The sequence below is a fragment of the Alligator mississippiensis genome, chromosome 6 (genome assembly GCF_030867095.1).
Source record: "Alligator mississippiensis isolate rAllMis1 chromosome 6, rAllMis1, whole genome shotgun sequence".
NCBI lineage: Eukaryota > Metazoa > Chordata > Crocodylia > Alligatoridae > Alligator > Alligator mississippiensis.
In genome coordinates this window covers 62,753,138-62,779,311 of record NC_081829.1, presented here as the reverse complement: position 1 = coordinate 62,779,311, position 26,174 = coordinate 62,753,138, and the positions used below count along the sequence as shown (strand labels likewise).

General features: G+C 46.9%; 1 protein-coding gene across 1 annotated transcript in view; it reads right to left on the bottom strand.

The window, feature by feature from the left end:
- PCDH15 (protocadherin related 15) overlaps nt 1-26,174 on the bottom strand; it is a 1,303,618-nt gene that overhangs the window by 1,120,850 nt on the left and 156,594 nt on the right. The window contains exon 2 of the mRNA XM_059729933.1: nt 6,302-6,390. The gene's annotated coding sequence lies outside the window, so the exon portion shown is untranslated. The remainder of the gene's footprint in view (nt 1-6,301; nt 6,391-26,174) is intronic.

The window sequence follows — 26,174 nt, the reverse complement described above, 5'->3', positions numbered from 1 at the left end:
TGAGGAACAGACATGTTCTTGGCAACTTTGTATACTGGGCAATGCTTTTTTGTTGTATTAACTGGATGTTTGGTGCCATTGTAGCACTACCAGTATCCCTCCATTCTGTAAAAATCTCAAGAAATGCCAAGGGTTAGGACTTTCCCAACCCATCATGGAAACCAGGCATGCTGTCTGCACAGGAAGGCCCTGGTCTTCCTTGGGATTCCATCATTTTACTTTGCATTTCCAAGCTTTGCTCAAATTCTGGGAATTAAAAAACTACATTACATTACTATTTTTACTATAGAATTAATGTATTTTAGCTTGTAACACAAACAAAGCAAAAACAATAAAAAAGGAAACAAAGGGATGACAATAAAACAAACAATTCAGCCTTTTTGATCTTTGGCATGGCTGAACTTTGTGAGACCTTAGAGGTAATGCTCTGCATGATGCACCATTTTTGTAGGCACTCTGCAGATATTTTATAGCCTATTAAGAAGTTTTGATTTACACTTTACAATCTAGCACAGTTGAAATTCCCATTACTTATAGCAATTGCTCTTTAAAAACACAGCAAAACCCAATCATTACACATAACACAATTAAGCTTGATTTTTTTGTGTGTCCAGCAAACTTCATGATGCTTCAGTAGTGTTTTTATCCTGCAAAACAGAGACAAAAAGGAAGGGGCACACACCTCTCAGTTAGTTTATTTTTAGTTGGTTCACTGTAGTTGGCTTTGCTTGGCCTATAGCCAGGCTGACACCTGCTCCATTTGCCTCAGGGGGCCATGCCAGGCTGGTATCTGGCCATGGTCCAGCCCTGCTCTCTGGAGCAGACAGCACATCCCAGCCTAGGGCTACAGAGCATGCTGGGGGACTCCGATTTAGCTTAAACCAGGAAGGGGTCTGGGACAGAAGTTCCATAAAGCAGTTTTACCCAAATCAGTTAAGTCTGATACTACATTCAACCAGGTTTATCTTAAACCAGTTTCAGCTATTTGGAAACTGATTTATGTGCATTGAACTTATGTTCTTTTACAGGTTTAAACCAGTTTCTGATCACTTAAACTGATTTATGTGTCACTTCTGTCCCTAACCAAGGTAACTGATTTGGGGGCTAAGCAAGCTCTGAGGGGAGGATTGAGGAGTCTGCAGGTGGATCTGGGGGGTATGGGAGATTTTGGTGGGATAAGGGGGGACTCAAAGGGTGCATGGAGCGGGGGAGGCTTGACAGGATACTCTCCCCCACCCCCAGGGATCAGGGCTGTTTTTAGCCCCTCCAACAAACAGCATTCCCCCTTCTATGCCCCCCAACTTACTACCTCAGTTCCCAGAATTGACAAATGCTGATAAAACCAGCACCAGGAGTGGCTTGTGGGATGGGGTGAGGCTACTTATTGGGGGGAGGTGGAGGGGAAGAAGGGCTGGAGGGGATAAAATAGTCCAGAGCAGTGAGGGATTAGGAAAACTACAGGCCCAAAGGCCAGAAAGTCTGGGCTTTCCCAGCCCTGGGACTGTGCTGGGAACTCGATAGTTTAGCAAGATCTGTCTTGCTGGACCCAAGTTAAATCAGACTACCTCAGAGATGCACTTAACTTAGACTGGGCCAGCCATTTTTAGATCAATCTAACTGTCCTGAACTTCTATACAGTTTCCATGTGGATCTACCTAATTAGCATAAGGTCTGCACCTGGGTGAAATATGTTAAATCAGATGGCCATTTTTAACGTGATCTAATCTTCCACTAACCTCCCCAAATGTCTATATCAGCCCAAGAGTGGTACATAGGGGGGCTAAAAATAGTTGTGTAGGATTGCTTCAGTGCTCAGGCTGACTGTTGCAGCTTTTATTTGAAACAACACCACTTTTCCAATTATTTGTTACAGCTAAGTGGAGAAGTAGTGTGCTCTGAAGTACAATCTGTAGCAAATATCTAAAAATGCAGACAGAAGTGACATTTTTTATGTGATCGGCCCCCTTAAAATGGTACATGTACATGGCTGAAGAGTGCTTTTAAAGTGGCTAATCATGCAAAAAATTATCTCTCCTCGAGTGAGGTATCAGATGAAGGTGCTTTACCTTAGAGCTGCTTAGGGAACTTGTGTTCCCTAGGGTTAATGTGTTGTGTGATCAGGGATGGGCTGATGCAGTCTAGCCCCATGCCTAGGGCTATCAGCAGGTAGGAAGTGGAGAGGGGGAAGGAGCAACAGCAAGCTGCCAACTGGGGTTTGTCCAGCCTGAGCTAGAGGGGGACAGGTGCATTGGAGTCTCCCACCTCGTGGCCTCCCTCAGCCCCACCTTCCAACTCAAGCCAGACAAACCACAGATGGCAGCCTCCTGCTGCTAGCTTCCCCTGCTTTCCTGCTGGAGATGGGTGTAGATCTAGGGAGAGGGGTGGCTCTTTGGCTGGGGAGAGAGGCTGCTCCTCAGCTGGCTGCTCACCTGCAGGCAGACTTGATTCCCCTCCCCTCCCCCCAACCCAACAGGTGAATGTCTGTTGGGTTTCAGGAATACTCTAACTCATGGTGCTTTATGTATGGGAGCCTGCACATCTGTCAGTGTCCTGAGTCATTTGTTCTTTATTTTGCAATTTGGCAGTTTGTCCTTTATTTGCGAGCCACTTGGATACAAACAAAATGATTTATACTCTATTTTAAGAGGAGGAACAATCCACTGATAACAATTATTTGTATCCCTGTAGTAGTCACTGTGAGTCAAATACTGTCCAAGCACATATTAAGAAAAATACCAACCACCTCCTAATAAGGAGACCTCCCTTTTCAATCTCTTCCACTCTTTATCCCTGTTTTGCTCTTGACCTAGCCACTTCCTCACTAGCAATATCAACTGTGACACAGATCTGCACTTGTTTGTCACTTTTCTCTTTGTTAGTTCCTACCATACCTTGAAGCTTGTATGCTGGAGAAGAGATAACATTAGAACGATACATCACCTGCATACTTCCTTATAACTCCCTCTTGTTTCATTGGGCACAGTATTAGGACTATCAGTGATAATGGAATCAAATGCATAAATAATGCTAGAAACATTGGAGGAACTGAAAGCAATCAGAAGTTCTGAGAGTAGCAGAAGTGATGTTTTTAGGAGTAATAGTATAAAAAAAAGCAGCAATTAGATGGCCATTAATAACTTCAGCTGCAGTCCATTTGTTACTTTTCTCCATACTCAAGAAAGCACTTTTAGCATATCTGATGACTGATTGTTTCCATTGTCACATAGGAAAATAAAGAGATTTTCTGCCAATATCTAGAACATTTCTGTTGGTGTTTATCTGATATGGCAATAATGGAGGCTGCAGTAATGTACTGAAGGCAACAAAATAGCTTTTGTTCCTTTGGGCAGGGTAACTTGACCCAAAGTTAAATAACCTTCAACTAAATTGGTTTGCAGGCCTGGAGGATGACTCACTACTCAAGAAAGAACACTGAGTCATAGCAGTGAATTCAATGGTAAGTGAACACATTTGTTTTGCTATGTGGTCATGTAGATTAACTTTTAAAATTGTATATTTAGTATACATCTCTAAACTACTTGAAATAATTCATGAATGCAGCTGCTGACCTAAGTTGAGGTCTGTGCACCTCTACCTCTGGCTGAGTGCAGAAAGAAGAATAGGAACCATACATTATTGTGCTCTCCTTTCATGCCTCCAGGCAAGACTTTTGCATTACCCAGCAACAAATATCAGTCAGCCTCTTAAGTTTCAGTATATATTCGGTTTTTATTAATAAACTCCCTGCCAACACAAGGATGCGTGACTGTTAATACTACCATAAATCGCTTTGTGAAAAGTGTATTACACACTACTATTATGCCCCTATTTTTATTATTTTTAAAAGCAGTTCTATGCTCTACTTGATCTTGTGATACTGTCAGCCAACCTGTTTTACCTGCCTGCAGTATAGGATAAATGATTATCGGTATGACCTAATCACCCCTTGCTGGTTCAATGACTCAGTCTGTTCGCTCTGCTCCAAAAGCTCTGATTCTGCTTATGGTGCTTTTCATTGCTTTTGCTAACAATCTCTACAGCTGCAAAATGCAGGTGTGTGTGTGTGTGTAAAGCATACGCAATTTCTAACAAGAGTTTATGCTGCCATGGTTAAGCTGTACTCTAGACAGTCTGGGAAAGTGACATGCTGCTGCAACATTATTTTACTAGCTTGTCTACTGTTGCTTATAACATACATCAAACTCATTCACTAGAGGAAGCAACATTTAAATTTACTTAAGTGATAGGCTCTGTTGCCTACTTAAGAGCAAAATCCACAAAGTATTAAGGTACAAGTCTTCCGCCCTCTTAATAGCATAGGCCACTGTAGCAGACATCAGAAGATCCCATCAGAACAGTACTTTACTAAGCCATAGCAAATTACTACTGGTCTAGAAAGCCTTTTCTCCTCCTTCCATCATGTCCTTGCTGAATACAGTTTAGGCAATCTACTCCTGTTATTGTTAGTTTTTCCAAATCCCAAGTTCTCAAAATAACACCTCTACCTGCAGTTACTAACTGAACATAAATATTACCCCATTCAATCATCAGATGCCAACCTTTAGAATAATGGCTTTATTAAGCTTGTTATTCTAGCCTACTCTTAATACGTTTACCCAATTAACCAAAAAAATCTTCTTTTCTGCCTCCATTGTACTTTAATTCAGACCATGTGGAAGAGCATTTAAGCAGATTTTGCACAGTATTTTCTTGAATTCCAGATATCTCTACCAGTTGTGTAGCAGCAGAAGCTCATTGACAATTGCAGTTCATAATTAAATGTAACCTATTTTTTTATCTTCAGTGACCAGATAATAAAAATAGGGCATAATTTTGTAATTCTGATTTGAAATGAAGATGATTTAAAATTTGTCTTTAAAATCTTGTTTTTTGTTTTTTAAAATTTGTTTTTTTTTTAAATGATTTAAAACCATTTAATACATTTAAAACTTCCATGTAAAACAATTACTCTAAAGATATTGGGGACAGGACATATTGCATGCATCCCCACAAGTAGGAACATATGCTTCCCTGGGGACAAACAGCAGTGGCACAATGTATGCTGCTGTTACTTGCCCCTGGGGAATGCCCATGCCATGTGCATCCTAGTACGCAGCATGTTACACTGGGTGGGGTAGGTGAGGCTGGGGTCAGCAACTGTGCTGGCCCCTGCAGTCTTACCTGGAGTTTTGGGGGCCTCTGGGAGCTGCAGCCAGGGCAGTCCTGCAGCAAGGAGCCTAGTTGGCAGCTGGAATGTGGCTCTGGCTGGCCAAGGTCCAGTTTTGGGTGGTGTGCATTACTGCCATGTAAGCTACTCCACTTTTTTTTTTTTTTTTTTTTACATGTGGGTTTTTTTTGACCCCAAGACCTCCTGGGGTCAAAAAATTCCCATGCTGGAAATAAGCAGTGCAGGGAATGCCTGCATGTGCAGCATATGCAGTGTGTGCTGCTGCAGATGGGTCTGTGGTGCTGCACACTGCAGATCTACATTCATCTAGACATGCCCATTGAGACCTACCTGATTAAAATTGAAGGCATAAAAGAACTTTTATAAAAGAAAAACAAAACAAAACACTAATCTGTCATTAGTCCAGAACTAGCAAAAAGCATTATTTATAAACAAACACTCTGGTCATTAAAAGATATGAGTCAGTACAATATAATAATTATAATAACTTAAAACTATAATTAATAGTGTCTCTGAAAGAACATTGCAGTAAAAAATAAATATATTGTCAGTATAATGCTCATTTAGCCTTTAAAGTATAATTACAACAGCCCAGCAAAATACATCAACATGATTCAAAGCTAGTTATTATATCATCTATCCAGCTTTGTTTGAATCAACCTTCAGCAGGAAGAGATAGTACTATTCCTAAGCTTAGTTATGAGGGAAGAAATCTCAGTATCAATTTCAATCTAAACAAAAGTCTTCATTTAGGATAAATAAACAAACAACATATACAGCTATAAAACTGAGAGTCATTTTCTTTCCACTGTGAAGTTCAAGAATATTTTTCTTTATCAGGCTAAACTCAGTCTGTACCACACAGACATCTTATCCTTTCAACACCATTTACCTATCTACTAATTCTCACATTTTACACTCACTTGGGATGCACTGGGAGAAGTTAAACATTTGATGCACAAAAGGTTAGCTTATAAAAAACATGAGTATGGTTAATTCACAAAATTTAACACACACTGTTTTGTTTAAAAAAAAGCATCCCTGCAGAAAACCTGAACCGCAGGGAAGATGAAACATAAGAAGAATCACATTAAACCTAAATTTGTCTCTTACCTCATCCGTCTTATATTTCAACATTTTGATTTATGTTCCATGTTGTTCTCCAATCCATAGAAAAGTTGTTTTTAGTGCTTTTTTCCATGCTGGGATCAAGAAAGAATAAAAAAAGTTAAGTACTTTTCTGCACAGAACAGAGTATAAGAGAATAGCACAAACACCAGTATATCCAATAAAGTAGGCCTAAATGCAACACTACATTGAAGAACGAATGAAGTAGAATTGTATGTTAAAAGGGATGTTAAAAACCCAGGCTTTACAAAATATTATTAGCCTCAGTCAATTTAGAGTAATTTATATATTGGTCATATTTTCCAGGACTAACTTTCCAGGGTCTAATTGTAGAAGTGATGCACGCTACTCCAAAAAATAAAAAAAGAAAAAGAAAACAACATTTTCATTTTACCTATTAAAAAGAAATATGCAAAATCACATGCCATTTTGATTTTGAAGTCAAAGACTTAATATAATTTTATCTGGACTAGTATGGTCAGAATATTTTACATAATGGAAAAATCTGAGAAGTAGGGGAAAGCATAGGGAATCAGGGTATTACAAGTGACCAAACATCATAAAGGGTAAATTTCATTTAAAATGAACATACCCATTAATTAAATATCAAAGAGAGAAATATATCACAGATGCTTATATTTTATTCACTTTACAGTTTTTGGTGTTCAAGTTTGGCTTGCCCTGAACAAAAACTGTCTTGACATCTCTTTATAGGTCTTATTCCCATATCGTTTCCATTTGAACTGTTCTTGATTCTAAAGAAATTAAATACTTCCAATAAAACTGCCTAGTTTTCATTAAGTAAAACCAAAATACATTATTTTGATTTCTGAAACAACTGCAGATTTATTTAAGAGCCAGAACTATATAATCTCTTTAGATAGGTCGATCTCTTTCTTCCTCTGATTGTCATATGAATAGCTGAATACAAGAAAAAAGGGCAGAAATAGTCTATGATCCATTTTTATTTTGCATACAGTGAATAGAGAGCCAATTAAAAATATAAAGACATAAGATAGCTATGTTAGGTAATGTAGCAGCTGCAACATCATAAGTATTAAAGGTAAATGACAGGCAAGGATTTTTTTTTTCTGGTGATATTTGTTGACCAACTGTATAATTGGGACAGATGTCAGGCAAGCTTTGGGGCACAAAGAGTATCTATACCTGTGCCCTGGGGGTGGGAGGTAGTGTGTTAAATAAGAGCAGCTCCAAAATCAGATGTAATTAAAGCACCCAGAGCGTCTCACGTATCAGCATCTCCATGCTTCAAAATGGTGGTGGTGCGCTTTATCTAAGGCTTGTTGTCAGATAAAGCACCCCTGCTGCCATTTTGAAGTACGGGGATAATGATACAAGAGACATGGAGGCTGGTCAGAATGTGGTAATTACCACACTCCCAGCAGACTTGATTACAATATTTTGAGCATGCTGGGGCAGCCTCCACACTCATGTATTGGCACCAGAATTGCCATTCCTGGATATGGACAGAAATTACACATAAACCAGTTTAAAGTGATCAGAAACTGGTTTAAACCTGTAACAGAACAGAAGCTCAGTGCACATAAACCCGTTCCAAAATGGCTGAAACTGGTTTAAGATAAAGCTGGTTGAGTGTACTATCAGACTTAACTGATTTGGGTTAAACTGGTTTATGAAACTTCTGTCCCAGGTCCCTTTCTGCAAGTTAAATCAGAATCCTCCCCCCCCCCCCCCCCCCAGCATCCCAGTATGCTTTCCAGCCCTGGGCTGGGTTGGGTTGGGTTGGGCTGTGCTGTCTGCTCCAGAGAACAGGGATGGCCCCACCCAGCTGGAGCAGTGAAGGCTGGCTGACAAAAGGGAGGGGGGGGGGGAATGAGCTCAGCTGCGAATGCTGCCCAGTCTGTGGGGTGGAGGGAGGAAACTACTCCCCCCATGCAAACCCTGGTTGGGGTCTGGGGCCAGGGAGGGGTGTTAAAAACCCTTCCCCCACTTAAACTTACTGCTGGCTGTGACTCTGGACTGCAAATCCCAGAGACCTCAAGGGCAGCAGGAAGAAGTGAACACATAGCCAGAGAGCTGTGCTCTAGTGCCACCTGGCTTCTTGCCTAAGGCACTGCGGGCATGTGACTGCGATATATGAATCAAAGTTAAATGTCTGTTCACTTCTGTTTCAATTTAATCTCTGCAGGTTGGACTAACCTGCAAAGACTGAGTTGATTCAGCCTCAGGCTTTTTGACTGTCTGTACCTAGCCTCTGAGGTTTTTCCTTCCCTCATCTAAAGTTTAGCTCTTCCTCTGTTAGGACTCCTCCAGCTTGAGCATAGAATCCTTTGATTAGAAAGATCCACCTCCCTTCAAGCTAGGGTGGGTTAATGACAGAAGCCTAACACAACCAAGTAATAACTGCTTTGATCTTAAGTCCTGAGAAGGATTGGCAAAAAAAAAACAAACCCAAAACAAAAACAAACAACTGCATATTAGCAATGCTACTAGCAGTTCTTTAAGAAAAGTTTCCAGGTATTTCTCTACCCTTGTAGCCTACAGTAAATGCAAATAAGGATCAAATGTCCAGACCCTCTGATGATACTAGCCTAGTGTGCAAGCAAGTTTGAAGAGGCATACAGAATGAATTGTATTTCATCCTATGACCTTTCTTAACATATGGGCACTGCAGACAGAGGTAGGTCCATCTGAACTGACATAAGACAGGAGAGGTCACTACCTCAGGGTACATGCAGATGTTACATTTAGATTGACCTAACTATGGGAGGTTAAAATTGGGGAAAAAATGTCTGGCCCAATCCAAATTAGTTCACCTGTGAGACCACATGATCTTAAACCAGGCACAGTGAACGCCTACATGTACCCTCAAAGACTAACTGGTTCAGACGGATGTAAGCTTTCAATGCATCGGATGAAGTACACTGTCACTACAATAGCATGTCACCATAGGAAAGGGATATTGCAGCCTTGGGTTGAAGATATTCAAGCTGCACACCCTACATTTGGACATCAGTATCAATAAGCTCCAAAACACATTTTTGGTAAATAATAATGAAATACTGGATCTAAATGCCACCAGAAGAGCCTGGAAGATGCCTCACTGGAAGGGGAGCAGCAAGTGGCTGTGTCCCCAGCCCCGCTGTGAGGGAGCGTGGTGACAGTGCACAGATTGGTACACAGAGGGTCCAGGAGTGGACCGAGACCCCAGAGCTACACATGGCAGCGTGGGTCTCTAACTCCTGTAAAAGGCAGGGCACCTGGTGCACGGATTGGTGCATGGAGGGTCCAGGAGTGGACCAAGACCCTGGAGCTGCATGCAGCAGCTTGGGTCTCCAATCCCGGCACAAGGCCACACATGCAGTGTACAGGTCAGTACACACAGGGTCTGGGAGTGGACCGAGACTCTGGGCATCATGCAAAGTGGTGCACGTCTCCAATCCCTTCCCCCCTTGCATGAGGCAGGGGCTAGGCTAGCAGTGCATGGGACAGTGCACAGGGAAAGAGGGCCCACTGGTTCATGAGATGGTGTAGAGGGTCAAGAGGGGGCCAGAAGGTGAGAGAACCTTGAGCAGATGAGGATCTCCTGCCGAGGGAGGAGATGCTTTGCCTGGGGAAATGAGTGCAACCTCATCCAGCCCTGGCAGAGTCATGAGATGCCAGGGAAAGGGATTCCCACAGGGTAGGAGGACCCTCCTACTCAGTGGTGAACATATCCGGCAGGCACAGATGAGCTCCATCCAAGGGTACTGAAGGCACTGACTGACGTCATTGCGCAAACACTGGCGGTAATATTTGAGCAGTCATGGCACACGGGCCAGGTCCCAGAGGACTGGAAAAGGGTCAATGTGGTCCCCATTTTCAAGAAGGGGAGGAAGGAGTACCCAGGCAACTATAGGCCAGTCAGTCTCACCTCCAGCCTAGGCAAAGTCTTTGAAAAAATTATCAAGGCTCACATTTGCGAAAGCCCAGTAGGAAAAATTATGCTGAGGGGAAACCAGCATGGGTTTGTAGCAGGTAGATCATGCCTGACTAATCTACTCTCTTTTTATGACCAGGTTACGAAACGCCTGGACACAGGAGTAGGGGTGGACATCGTCTACTTAGACTTCAGGAAGGCCTTCGATACGGTATCCCACCCCATACTGGTGAACAAGTTAAGAGGCTGTGACTTGAATGACTGCACAGTCCGGTGGTTGGCGAATTGGCTAGAGGGTCACACCCAGAGAGTCGTGGTGGATGGGTCGGTTTCGACCTGGAAGGGTGTGGGCAGTGGGGTCCCGCAGGGCTGGGTCCTTGGACCAATACTCTTCAATGTCTTCATCAGCGACTTGGATGAGGGAGTGAAGTGTACTCTGTCTAAGTTTGTGGATGACACAAAACTGTGGGGAGAAGTGGACACGCCGGAGGGCAGGGAACAACTACAAGCAGACCTGGACAGGTTGGACATATGGGCAGAAAACAACAGAATGCAATTCAACAAGGAGAAATGCAAAGTGCTGCACCTAGGGAGGAAAAATGTCCAGCACACCTACAGCCTAGGGAATGACCTGCTTGGTGGAACGGAAGCAGAAAGGGATCTTGGAGTCCTAGTGGACTCCAAGATGAACATGAGTCGGCAGTGTGACGAAGCCATCAGAAAAGCTAATGGCACTTTATCATGCATCAGCAGATGCATGACAAACAGATCCAAGGAGGTGATACTTCCCCTCTATCGGGCGCTGGTCAGACCACAGTTGGAATACTGCATGCAATTTTGGGGGCCACACTTCAAGAGGGATGTGGATAACCTGGAGAGGGTCCAGAGAAGGGCCACTCGTATGGTTAAGGGCTTGCAGGCCAAGCCCTATGAGGAGAAACTGGGGCACCTGGACCTCTTCAGCCTCCGCAAGAGAAGGTTGAGAGGCGACCTTGTGGCTGCCTATAAGTTCATCATGGGGGCACAGAAGGGAATTGGTGAGGTTTTATTCACCAAGGCGCCCCCGGGGGTTACAAGAAATAATGGCCACAAGCTAGCAGAGAGCAGATTTAGACTAGACATTAGGAAGAACTTCTTCACAGTTAGAGTGGCCGATGTCTGGAATGGGCTCCCAAGGGAGGTGGTGCTCTCTCCTACCTTGGGGGTCTTCAAGAGGAGGTTAGATAGACATCTAGCTGGGGTCATCTAGACCCAGCACTCTTTCCTGCCTATGCAGGGGGTCAGACTCGATGATCTATTGAGGTCCCTTCCAACCCTAGCATCTATGAATCTGTGTTAATATTATAACTTTTATATCTTATTAACTGTGAACATAGTTAAGTAAATTGTGTGTCCTGGACTTGCTCTATAGAGAGAGAAGGGAAATTGTGTACAGCAGGCAGTTTTGCCTCCCACAGTGCATCAGCACCTGCTACCATCCCTTCATTTGAAGAGGGGGTACTTACATGAGTACCACCCAGGGTACATAAGGAACTCTTTTATCTCTTTCTCCACACAATATTTAGCACAATGGGCTTCCTGGTCTATGATGTCAGACAAGGTTGTTTGGGTAGACGTGATATCTTTTATTTGATCAACTAAATAGTTGGAAAAATTGTTCTTTGCAAGGTTTCAAGTGCAAACACTCTTCTTCAGGCATAAGGAGAGTCCGTTGGTGTTTCTGCACTCTCCTGGGTAGAATAGAAGCCAATATGCAAAATGTAGTTCTTTCAAAATGCAAATGCATGGCAGTGAGGATCTGAGGGAATGGGAGGTAATAGGTGTGAGATATGTAGGGGGATGAGGGAAGGAGAAATGTAGAACAGACCTGCATTTTGCATATTAGTTTCCATTCTATTTCTTTCTTTCTATACAAAGTTCTCCTTCTCAGAAAGAAGTGCCATAGAATCTCTAAGATCGACCCACAAAATAGTAATAAAACCAGCAGATAAAGGTGGTGCCATAGTTATCCTTAACCATAAAGGCTACATAAAAGAAGGAACAGACACCTCCCTGACACTACGTACTATAAAAAACTAGAGGAAGATCCAACTCCCTTTCTCACCTCAAAGCTCAAAACAACCATCACATCATTTCCATCTCAACTACAGGAAAAAAATTCAGACCCTGATCCCTTCACAACTCAGTCTAGGTACATGTTACATGCTCCCTAAAATCCACAAACAAGGGAACCCCGGCAGACCTAACTTCCAACCATGGAACCCTAACCAAAGAAATATTGGGTTTCATTGAATCCATCCTAAAACCTCTCATCACCCAAAGACTGAGTTTTATCCAAGACACAACAGACTTTCTACAAAAACTCAAAAACATAGACCACCTTCCCAGCAATACCCTCCTAGTGTTACATCTCAGCTCTGTGTTCTTGGGCAACCCTGGCACAGGATGCAGTCTGTCTGACTCACAAGGACTCACCCCCCCCCTCCCTCCCCTCCTCTACCTAAATGAAACTGATTAAGCTGCAGTGAGAGACGCACCTAAGACCCTCCAGATAAGGGTGACAAGAGTGAATCAACCGCCCTAGGTCTCATTTGCATCCGAGATGGAACCAGATGACCATTCATTTACATGAGAGATGGAGAACAGAAAGCCTGAAGCAGAGACTGCAGTGAATTCTGGGACCAGAGAAGCAGAGGAGCACTGCATGATGGGGAATCTGTGCTTCAAATGTTAATCAACCCATGTTCACACACACCCAGCTCAGCATTTATCAGACCAGTTCTAATCTGGATTTGCTAAGGACTTTCCCCTCCCCCAGACACACACACACAGCTCTAAGTTTAATAGGCATCTCGGGCCGTACATTCCCCAGTCCCACTATGGGAGGCCTATTCAAACTTGATTGACTAAAACTCGGTTGCCGGGTTAGGGAATGCTGAGGCAAGAGACCAAGTCAGAGGGGGTATGGGCAACATTTGAACAATGGTTAAGGGTTCACCACAGCATCCAGCCTGCTGGAGCCCTAATTACAGGTGTTGTCATACTTTTCCCGAGATGACTGGTGGGAGTCCTCTCCACAAAAGGTTATGAGCACCCCAATAATTGCTTTAAGTCTGTTAAAAGACTATAGTAAAATCTGGAAAAGTCATGCTAAGCTGAGGCTTGTGCACAACACGTAAAAATCCAAAATCCTGATGCTGCAAGCTATCTATTGTTCCTGAAGAAACCATGAGAGATCCCATCAGGATATCTGCCATCCATAGGAATTTCAAGCTGGCTCCCAAGTATTTGGGTTACTACCTAATCTTAAGTGTTTCCTGATTATCAATCAGTTTCCTGAGATGTTCCAAACCAGATAACCCCTTGTCAATAGAAAAGACAATGATTTACACTACTGAGGGTGCTTCGAAGCAGCTGAACTGAGGGTATAAAAATCTGTAAGTGTGTGTGCTGCAAGAAGAAGAAGCAGCAGAAAAGGAGGAGAAGAAGAAAGAAGAAGAAAACTCCTGTGCTGACACCATCCCCTGTCGTTCTTGGGATGCTAGAAGAACAGATCATCTCTCTTTTCAAGGATTGTGCTATGGACTGTGCCTGTCAGCTTTGCAGCCTGAGTACCTTGGACTAGGTGAGATTCCAGCGCTCGCTTTCTCTCTCTCTTCTCTCCAGGCATAAACTTCTGAACCTGAACTTTATTAGTTAAGCTTGAGCTAAGTTTCCCCAAATACTTAGTGAAACCAGGGTAGTATTGTCATTGTTGGTGTTTGTTTTCCTTTTGCATGTCTGTTACTGCTAGTACTATTATATATTTCATATGCTTAGCAATAAATAACTTTTATAGTCAAACTGGTAGTAATTGGGTATATTTTTCCTTCTCTGCTTCTCTTTCCTCCCGTGCTCTGCAGCAACGCTTCTTTTACCTAAGCTAAAGATCCCTGTGAAGCCCAAAAATATTGTGGGGTCTGCTCATCAAGAGGCCAAAGATTGGGACGTGCTGAGTTTGAAACACATAAGGGGCTCAGCTTGTACAGGCTGATTGACCCAGTTTGACTCAGACGTGCCCTTATGAACTGAATGCTGGCCCATGAGGGTGTCAGCTGGACACCCAGCCAGATTCAGAGGGATTCTTTTCACCTGTGTGCTTGTGTCTGACTGCATTTTATTGTTGCTCTTATGAACTGATTCTTGGCATATGAGGGTGTCATCCTGTCCATGGTGATCAGCCCGGCCAGGTCAGGCGTGTCACGTTAACTTGTGTGTGTTTGTGTGTATGACTGATTTGGTGACTGGAGGAACCCAGTCCCATTGAACCTGAGTCCTGCAAGATAGCTCCACTGGGGGTGAGGGCTTGCAGAAGGGAGAAATACAGCTCCGTATAGTAACACAAGCAGCACATTGACAGAATCACCAAGACCCTAGAAACTATCACTAATAAATGAGCACACCCCAAAGTAATGGGCAAATTTGGTAACACTAGCCACCATGGACATCACTAACTTATATATCAACATCCAACACCAGGATGGCATCCAAGCCTGCCTCACATATCTAGAAGAGCAAGACTACAAGTCAAAGTGCAGACCTCAGGATATTACTAAACATATACACTTCATCTTCACTATAACAGGCCTTCTTGGGGCCGTTCTACCATTGGCCCGCACACCTATTCCTGGGCTAACTGCCTGGCTCACTCACCTGCTACACCTTGTTATTTCATAATTGATTCTAATTAGGTGGGAGACTGCCCATTCTTGCCCTGATGCCAGGGGGTGCTCTCTGTGGCTCCATTCCTCCCCTACACTGCAGCCCAAGCTTCACAGATGGCATCCAGGTGACAATGCTCCCAGTCTAGAGCCAGACTAAGCTTAGCCCTCATTGTCAGGCCTCATTCATACATGCACTCATACTGCCCTCCTCTCACTAGGGCCTCTCATGCTCCACCCTCTGTCACAGGATCTCTTTCATGCATCATCAACTTATACCACTCTGCTCCCTCTCAGAGTAGCCCCCTTAGGCCATAGCTTTATCTAGTGTATCATCTTCTGGGTCTCTTCCATGACCCTCACCAGGGTAGTGGCTAGGCAATTATCTGGCCTGGGTCAAGCTTGCCCTGGCCCCTCGCAGGGCAACTCTACACACACACACACACACGGCTCCCAGGCCTCTGGTTCCCCCCTCACTGGGATTCCATATCTGCCCTCTCACTGGGGCCACAGGGCTTCCCTCCTCAGTAAAGGCTGAGGTTGCTATACCCATGCCTGACTGTGACTTCTATCCACACTGATATGGGGGCTAGGAAATATTGAGGCTCCCTGACCTGACTTCCACCAGGGTAGTAACTGGCCTGGTATTTCCTGGGGGCTCCCATGCCACTGGGAGCCCCACCAGGCCACCCACTCTCAGGGTGCAGTTTTAGGTCATGCCCAGGACCAAGAACCTCCTGCTGCTACCTGCAGATGCTCTCATACAGTAGCTCAGCTAGGTGATGTTTCTGCCTGGGCTGCCAGCAGCAAACTGCTCTGGTTATATAGGTGGCCATGGTTCTAAAATGGCCACCACAATCAAGCACCTGCTAGCTGCTTCACTCAGCCCTTAAAGTGGCATGCACCAACACTGCCCTGCCACACACACACACACACACACACACACACACACACAACTTCAGTTTCAACAACCAACACTTCCTCCAGACTATAAGTACAGCTATGGGTGCCAAAATAACCCTACAATATGCCAAACTTTTTAGGGCTCATCTGGAAGAATTACTCAAGAACTGCACTATCAAACCTATACTATACCCGAGATATATAGATGACATCATCTGGACTGAAAACCTGCAGTTTCTGATGGATTTCCATCACAAATTCAACAATTATCACTCTCCATCAAACTATCTCTTGACTACTGCAACACCAAAATTTCCTTTTTAGACACCATGATTAATATCCAAAATGGTAAAATACAAACTACCATATACAAGAAAACAATGGACCAACATACATACCTACACGGAACCAGCAATCATGCTAAACACACCAAAAGCCATGCAATTTACAGGCAACCTCTGCATTACCACTGAATTTGCACTGAGAAGAATATCTGTGATCATCACCTCACAAATCTCAAAAGGGCACAAATCTCAAAAGGGTACCTAACAAGGACCCTCCTCTAGAGAAGCTAGATTGCACTTTTTAAGCACCACACAAAGAATTGCTGCAGTACAAAAAGAAAATCCCCATGAATCACATACCATGAATTATGATATACCATCCTTCCCTGGAACCTATAAGGAAAACACTCAAACAATTGCAACCCATACTAGAAGACGACACAATTCTTAAAGAGATCTTTCCAGAACCACCTATCTTACCCTTTAATCAAGCACCAAACCTTGCTAATCTCAATACCAGATACAAACTTCCTATGACCCAAACCACACCAAATAAATCCAGACCATGCCAAGACAAGAAACGTAAAACTTACCAACACATCTCCAACAGATGCACAATAACTGTACCCCACAACAGAATAATCACCATTTCTGGATGTTACACCTGCACCTCCAGAAATGTACTATATCTCATCCAGGGCACCAAATGCCCTGATGGAAAATATGTCAGAGAAACCAAACGACAACTGTTTACCAGAACAAATGCACACCAACAATCCATCAAAGACAAAAATATTCAATTACGTGTGGAGGCACACTTCTAACAAGACAATAACTTTCTCTCTAATCTCTCAGTTCTGATCCTCAAAGGGAACTTTCAAAACATTTCCTGTAGATGAGCCTATGAACTTCACTTCATAACTTATTGGATTTTTTTACACCTTACAACCTTGCTGCCATCTAACACATGCGGAAACCTGCCTGTTAGTTGACCGCTTGTTTTCCTTCACACTTCTCCTTTCCATTCTCCACCCCCCACCCCGACCTCCTATCCCTACCCTTTGTTTTCCAAACTTCCACTCATTTGCATCTTCATAGGCTTCTGGTTTATCTTAGATTCTTTTCTACCTTGCAGAACTCATGACATCAGAGAGGCAGAATCTCCCACTGCCTGAAGAAAGGTATTTGTGCCCAAAGGCTTGCAAAGACCTTTTCCCCAACTATTTAGCTGGTCTAATAAAAGGTATCACATCTGCACAAAGAACCTTGCCTACCTATGTCCTCAGACCAACAGGGCTACAACCTACAGCCCTGCAACATGAGAAGAACAATGGGCTTCAACATCATATCAATAACCTTACGAGCAGCTAATAAGCAACCAACTGCCTCCAAAGCAAAATGATATAAAATATTGTGACCTCTATTTTCAAAAGTGCTGCTGTCATTTGTTCTAGGAGATAGATCTGTGGCTTTTGTTTTCTGCTTCTGGGTGAGGGGGGGGAGGGGTTGTTTGCTGTGTTTTCTTTTTTATATATTTTTTGTATTCAAGAAAATTATCCAGTTAGGGTATCAAATTAATCTTTTGAGACTATTGTAGTAAACAAGGTTTTAAAGCAATGATAAAATTATTGAGCCATGTGAAATTCAACAATTACCATATTATGCTTTGGTTAAAATTTATTTTCTTAAGACTAAAATCAAGGGGCTGTATTTTCCTAAAGGAAATAATTTTTTACACAACTTAAAAGGCTAGTTGTTGAGATCTTTTGTGGTCATTCTTGCCATTAAAAACTAATTTAATAAAAAACAAATTTATACACAGATCCTTCTCTGTCTTGGCCACCTTTGCTAGCTGGGAGCAGTGTCCCTATTCACACTATTCTGCAAATGTGATTACATCTGCCTCTTTGCAGAGATGCAAATGAGTAGCAAGTGCTTTGTTTGGACACCACCAATATTTTTGAGTTACAGATGTCTTTGGCTTAGTACAAATGTACCATTGTAATGTATATGCACACCCACACAAATTAAATATCTCGGGATTCAGAAATCTGGAATAAATTAATCTAGATTAAAAAAAAATCATTTTAAAGTTATGTATAGTTGAGTGTCATGTGACCTGCAGACCAAATTCATTTGTGTGTGTAAACTGAAAAACAATCACAGCTCCCCAACATTATGGCAGGGTCTGCTGCCCCCATCAAGTGCCCTGACCTCTCCCACTGCAGTGGCGGGGATGGGCCATGGCCAGACAGACCCCCTTGGGGTGAGGGGCAGAGACAGGGATTATTCCTTCTCCCTCTGCCATCTGGGAAAGGGGACAGCAGGGGGCTCATTCTGCTACAGGGAGCAAGTGTGATGGCAACAGCAGGCAGACCTGCCTGCCATTGGGGATAGAGGGAAGACTAACCCTCCTCCCTGCTCCCCTCTGCCTGAGGAGCCATGGTGCTGCACAGCTGCACCACCGAGTGACAGTGCCCAGTAGACCCAGCTCAGGTCCCTGCCAGTGGGACAGAAAGCTGGGAATTAAAACCCTCTCTGGCCAGGTTCCTGCCCCTTCCTGTCTCTGCTCTGGTTGGGGAGCAGAAGGGCAGAACCATCCTGGCTGGGCTGAAGCAGAAAGCTCAGCCCAGAGAGCATGCTGGGATGCTGGGGAACTCTGGTTTAACTTAAACAGACATTGCATAAACCAGTTTGAGCCAAAACAGTTATGTCTGATTACTACATTCATGCAGATTTATCTCAAACCAGTTTTAGCCATTTTGAAACTGGTCTATGTGCACTGAATGTCTGATCTCTTACAGGTTCAAACCAGGTTCTAATCACTTAAAGCAGTTTATGTGTAATGCCTGTCCCTAGCCTAGTTGTCAGCATAACTTCCTTCCCCTGCCTCCTACCCCAGACACTGAAAACGTACCCCATACCTCTGGATAAACCACTTGAAACAGAATCAAACTCCTAAACAGTGCTTTTGGTACCATCATCTCTGTATAGTGTTTTAAAATTCTAATCAAAACTTTTCTGATATTTCAAAGAAAAGTTGGTTATAAATAATGTTTTTTTCCAAATAGATTTTGATTTTTTTAAAGCTTAAAAAGTGGACAAAATCACAAATCTCAGTTGCTACCAAATATGTTTATTCTAATAGGAAAAGGCCAGACTTTGCAGTAAGTTTGATGATAAAACTACCACATTCATAAATGGATTAATAATTGTGTATAGAGAATGAATTATAGATGGCCAGACTGCCTCCTTGAAGCCAAACCAAGAGGTTTAGTTCTAGTGCATGTATTCACTGCAAGCCAAGGAAAGACTGGAAATAATATTTAGCTTCTGTTTTAATTTCTGAATTGAATCCAAGCTATTTGTTAAAAACCTGTCAGGAAAAAGATACTGTGGTTTCACTGGCATTGTCATGAAGGTAGTTAACAGGTTAAAATCATATAAGAGCTGTCTTTGAGACGTGAAGTTTTAAACAAATGATAGACAGAAATCCTATTGCAAGAATCCAGTAAATGTTCTATGGTTTCTAAGTCCTAATGCTGAAGAATTACTCTTTTCTTCACAGAGAATTCCTTCTAGGTAATAAGCCCCAGCAAACAAGTGCATTATGATTTTCCTGTATTTCCAAAAAAATCACTTCCACCTGACTAGAATCCACTTGTTTTGCAGGAATATTCCTTTCTGTTTCAGAATTCTCAATTCAGAATAATGTCAAGATAGCTTCACACAGGCGAAAACTAAAATTAAAAAATATGATATTTAAGAACCAACACTCTCAAAAAAGAAGATTCCTAGACTTGTTTTGTATGACAATGACAACGAGAATGAGTTCTCCACACAAGAGTACATATAAATAGAAATAAAGCAGTGGCAAGAAAGAAAGAAAGAAAGACTTCTGACTTTTAACAACTTTATTTCACAAAAGATCAGGTACAGAAAGCAAAAACCATCAAACCACACCAAAGAGAAGCCGTTCCAGGACATTCAGAACATCACACCGTGACAAACACCTTCGCGGTAATACACATCGTGTCTAACATGCTATTTATATATATAGCCCTCGAGAAACGAACAATTCCACCCTTCCCTGTCCCATAGTACACGTACAAAACCCTTCAACTTCTCACCCCAAGAAAATAAACAAAAGCAGCTGGTGAGGACCCAGGGCACAGCACAAACCGGAAGCCACAGTCCGCCACCGCGCCCGCCAGGTCGCCCAGACTGGTCATGACATCAGAGCGCGTATTTGAGACGGCCGTCCTCCACGTGGCACAGCGCTCCCTCAAGGGCCCAGAGTGCCTCAAAGGCGGGCACCCCCCCGCCGAAGCACAGCGTGCTCAAACTCCAGCGAGAGGCACGCCCGCACTAGGAGGCCGAAGAGCCGCGGGGCATCGTCTGAGCCGGTGCCGGCAAGCCGGTTACGGCGGCTCTTGAGGACGGCCATCTTGGCCTGGCCCAGCAAAAAGTTGGCCAGGCAGATGGCACCCCGCTCGGCCGCCCGGTACGGGTAGGAGCATATGTAGGTGGTCTCTGAGAGGCTCCTGCCCAGTGCCCGCAGCGGCAGCTCGAGGGTGGCAAAGAGCGGCCGCAGGCAGGGACAGTCCAGGAAGGCGTGAAAGAGATCCTCCTCCACGCCCCCAGGGCAGAAGGGGCAGGCCGTCGAAGCGGCTGGGTCAAAGTGGGACGCAAACGTGCCAGTGGCTAGGATGCCGTGCAGCAACAGCCACTGCAGGTCACCAGTCTTCTTGGCAGTCGGCGGCTTATACAATGTGCGCCATGCCGGGTGGGCCGGTGGGGAAGCCGGTGGCCCCAGGCGCCGTCGCCACGGTGTATCGGGGCGGCCCGCCAGCACCTGAGCATGGCGGACACAAACCACTCAGGCATACAAGCTTCTACACGATAGAGAAGCAAAGGGACAACCCGTGTCACTATCGGGAGGCATGGGGAGCCGCAACAAAGTGCCCGGCCCACCGGCCAACTCCGCGGCCACAGCCGGGGTGACCGGCAGCGAAGGGAAAGCCTCGCTCGCGGCATCCGCGGCCCGCGGGATCTGGTGCGCACGGAGATGTTCGTCCAAGGCAGCCACCGCCACCGGAGGGAGGGCGGCACGGATGTCACGCAGGAGATGACCCATGGTGCGGATGGAGCGCACGCCCAGCCGTGCGGCCAGCGCCTCGGGCGAAAGCCAGGCTGACCGAGCGGGGTCCAGGAGATGGTGCAGGCAGAGGACACGCGCCTGGATGAGGGTGCCCATGAGGCTGGCAGAGGCCAGGCTCGGCACGGAGCGCAACAGGGCTGAGTTGTGCACCAGAAGCTCCCTCAGCAGCTGCGGGAAACACAGTGTCCGGGCTCGAGGCTGGAGGCGGAATGCGGCCTGCCAGGCTCATACCACGCTGCAATAAAAGGCCGGAAGCACCGCCCAGTTCAGGAGCGTGGGTGTAAACAAAAAGAGCTCCCGGTCAAAGCCAAGGGCGCCGACCCTCTGCAGGAACCGGCACGCCAGTTGTTGCCATGGCAGCTGCTCCTCGCTGTAAAGCAGTTGCTGAAGGGCCTGCAGGCAGAAGGCCGCCACCCTGCTGGCCAGGTCAACCAGACCCTGGCCCCCCTCAGCAACAGGCAGGTGAAGGACGGCTCGTGGGAGCCAGTGGCGCCCATCCCAGAAGAAGTCCACCAGGTTGCGCTGGAGTCTCTCCAGTAGATCCGGTGGGGGGTCGAGCACGGCGCACCGGTGCCACAAGGTCGCTGCCGCCAGGTTGTTGATGACAAGGACGTGCCCCAGGTAGGAAAGGCTGGGCAGGCGCCAGCGCCACCGCTGCAGGCGGGCCTCCACCCCCTCCTCGAGGTCGTCCCAGTTGCGCGCCACGAAGGTCGGTGGCCCCAGGAACACACCCAAGATCTTGAGGCCCTCGCGGCGCCATGTGAGCCCCCCCGGCAAGTCCGGGGGGGGCGTGCCAGTCCATGCGCCAAGCAGTAAAGTATCGCTCTTGGCCCAGTTGATGCGGGTGGAGGAGGCGCGCTCATAGGCACACTGGCAATCTGCCAGGGCCCGCACGTCTTCCTGAGCGTTGAGGAAGACGGTGACATCATCCGCATATGCCGACAGCCGGAGAGGAGGCCTAGCGGACGGGCCGGTGGCCACTGGCAGGGCCACACCACTCAGGCAGCGTTGCAGCGTGTGCAGCAGCGGCTTGATGGCCAGGGAGTAGAGCATGCCCGACAGCGGACACCCCTGACGAATGCCCCTGCGTGCGGGGAACGAAGCACAAAGCACACCGTTCACCTTGAGCAGGCTGGAAATGTCTTGGTACAAGACCCGGAGGGCCCCGGTGAAGAGGGGCCCAAAACCAAAGGCCTCCAGAGTCCGGAAGAGATAGGCGTGGCCCACCCGGTCAAAGGCCTTCTCCTGGTCTAGAGAGATGAGGCCGATGTCAAGGCCAAAGAGCTCGCTAGCCGTGAGTAGATCACGCAGCAGGAACAGGTTGTCTTGAATGGTCCTGCCCGGCACAGCAGGGAGACCGGCCGCCAGTTCTTCATGTAGCCCAGGTCTCCCTTCTTGGGCAGCAGGGTCAGCACCGCTTGGCGGCAGCTGATCGGCAAGACCTTGTCGGCGAGGCTCTCCTGGAAAACGCACAGGAGGCTGGGGCCGAGGAGAGGCCAGAAGGTCTTGTAAAACTCAGCAGGCCCAGGGCTTTGCCGGAGGCCGTGGCGGCCGCCAGCTCTTCCAGGGACAAGTCCCGCTCAAGCTCTCCGGCCTCCAGGGCATCGAGACGTGGTAGGCCCTCGTGGAGTTCCCGCGTGGCCTCGGGGCACGACGCCTCGGCCACAAACAGGTCACGATAGAAGGAGACGGCATGTTTGCGTATTTCGCCAGGCTCTGTAATGACCCGGCCCTCAGGAGGCTTGAGATGGTCCAAGACTTTGCTCGCTGCCCTCCGCCGCTCCAGGTTGAAAAAGAAGCGGGTCGGGGCGACAGTTTCTGCCAGCTCCTGGCAACGGGCGCGGATCCTCGCGCCGCGGGCCGCGCTCTCCGCCAAGTTGCGCAGACATTTCCTGCGGAACCGGAGGCTCTCGCTCAGTGCCGCGTCGCTGCCAGCGGCCAGCAGAGCAGCCTCGAGCTCCGCCACGTCCTCCTCCAACTCCCGCATACGTCGGCACGTCTCGTTCGCAGCCAGCTGGGTGTACTGCTGACAAAAGGCTTGGATCTGTACCTTGCCCACGTCCCACCACAGCTTCCAGGAGGAGTGGCTCGGTCTCGCAGCCTCCCACCTCCGCCAAAAATGGGCAAAGCAGTCCCGGAAATACGAGTCCTGAAGCAGACTGACGTTCAAACACCAATATGGTGCCCATGCACAGGCTCTCCCCGGCAGGCTCAGTTCACTGAAGGCTAGGTCATGATCTGACAGACCCGAGGGAGCGATGCAGCTGCTGCGCAGGAGTGGCAGGTGGTGCCTGGTGACATAAAGGCAGTCGAGGCGAGCCATGGTGAGACCGCCGGCACTCATCTTGGCACAGGTGTACTGGCGCACATCGGGATGCAGGGCTCGCCAGACATCCATGAGGTCTGCGCCCTCCAGGGCAGATTGCAGCTTGCGAGCGGAGGGCAGGTGGGACTCAGGCCCTGTGCGGTTGAGGCGCGGGGCAGTGGTGCAGTTGAAATTGCCCCCGAGGAGGAGCAGGTCATCATCCTCGCTAGCGTTGCGCAGGAGGGCAGCCAAGGTCTCAAAGAAAGCGACCCTCTCCTGGCCATCGGAGGGCGCGTAGATGTTGATGAGCAGCAGACGGTGTTGTGCGAGGGTGATGCGGACGGTCAGCAGGCGGCCGGGGACGACCTCCCGCGGCACCGCCATGTCAAGCTGCAGCTGCGGTGATAAGAGCGTCGCGACCCCAGCGCGGAGGTTGGTGCCGTGGCTCGGGAACACCTGTCCTCACCAGGCAGCCTGCCAGGCTGCCTGGTTGAACCTGTCAGAGTGGGTCTCTTGTAGGAAGGCGACGGCCAGCCTCTTCTGTTGCAGGAGCTCCAGGACGGCCTCGCGCTTCACCGCGTCTCTACAGCCGTTGACGTTGAAGGTGCCAATGGTTGTGGCTGCCATGGCTGTGGGTGTGGGAGAGGAGGAGCAAAGCAGAGTGCGGGTGGAAGAGCGAGCACCCAAGAGCAGAGCAAGGCAATACAGTCAGGTGAGGGAAGGCCTACCGTGCCCTACTCTAGTCGAGGGACCCGCCCAGGCCCCACTCCACCCTCTGGGCAAGCTTGTCCAGACGGTAGGCCATCTGGCGTGTGCCCCGATCCTGCTGCATGAGCTTGACTGCCGCCCTGGCAGCCTTGACAAACACTTTGGGGTCCGCACACCACTGGGTGATGTGCCCCGCTACATTTTTCTGCCCCTTAGTTAGCTTCAGCAAGGACAGGAGTCCCCCATAGTCAGGAGGGACCCAGGGGGGCTCCGCCAGCTTGGGGTGGATGTTGCCTACGGAAGAGAGGCGAGGCCGCACCCCCGGCGGGAGCTCGCCCGCAACTGCAGCATCGACCCCCTCGATGTCCAGGCACATCAGCCGCCTCTCGTCGTCCGAGTCAAGGACCGGCTCCGCGAGTAAATTCCCTGTCTTCTTGGGGGGGGAGGGGCCATCCCGCTCATGACGTCTCTTGCGAGACTCAGAAAGCTGGATCTCCATCTCGCTAACTTCCCCATCTGATCCGGTAGGCTGGGGCGTGACCAAAGGGGCAGCGGGCTCTCCCACCACCCCCGGGGCCAGGCCACCGGAAGAGAGACATTCGCCACTATCCCTGCTGCCGCCCGACTCCGGATGCTGGGGGACAGGCGAGGGGAGGGGGACCCCTGAAGGCCCCTCCCCCCCACCCGCTAAGTCTGCCCCGTCGGTGGCTACATCCGATGGGGCGGGTGGTGTGGCAGCCAGAGTGGAGTCCGGCTCTGTAGTGGGGGGGCCCTCGGCACTGGCCAAGGAGGGGTCTGTCAGGGATGGGGTGTCCTGAGAGGCCCCCCTCATCTCCCTCTCTTTGTCGGGTGGTTGGGAGAATGCCCAAGCCCCATCATCCGATGAGGCTCCAGCGCCGCAGTCCCCGGCCACCCCAGCCACTTTGGCCGGGGCAGGCAGGGGGCAAGGGGAAGCGTCCGCCCCTCCACCCAGTGGGGCTTCCACACTGAGGGCAGGGGGCGCCACAGACGGGGGAGGGGGCAGACTCGAAAGTAAGTCTTTAAAATATATATTTTTTAATAACAAATAGAAAAGAACAACAACAAAAAAATCAAATATTTTCCTGTTGATAATACATGTCTCACCTGTATGTTTTTAGCACACTTCATATTCCTTATGGAAATGTAATCATAATCATAGTATGGAAAGATTAATTCTTCCAATAGCAAGTCTACATATTGAAATTTCCTGTGCAGTGCAAAAATGTATCAGATGCATCAAACTGTACAGTTTTTGGACCACTTCAGTGATCTAGGCATGCTTAACAGTAGCCATAATATGACCTGTGCACATTGTTCTGATCCATCTTAAAGAATAAAGATATGGACAGCAACTCCACCTTTGTAGAATTTAATACCAGTTCCCTGTTGTTTTCTCCCATTTAACATCTGTGTCAGACTATTAAGATGTTTGTGCTTAAGTGTAAACCTTAAGTGGGAGATACTTCTAAATCCCTCTCTCATCTCTGCGTGATCTTGCTTGATGAGAAAACATATCCCCAACATAAGCATGGAATTGACAGAAACCATTGTCCTAACCTCTCTCCTAATTATCCTATTTATCCATCTTTCAACTGGGAACCATTCTTAGCCTTAATGAGCTCATCCAAGGCACCTAACTACAACCAATATAAAGTAGATGCATCTATTAATGCTCTTGCCACATATACATTATAACAGTAATATGCTCCATCTTGAAATCATCATGAAAGTCACACTAAAAGTACCATATTGACTCACCTATCAAACACACCTTTTCCCCTAAAAATTAGCTTTCCAATATTGAGATGCACCTCTTAAGTGGAGAATCTGATTTTCTGCCCAGAATAGAACATTCACTGTAAAATGACTGCCACC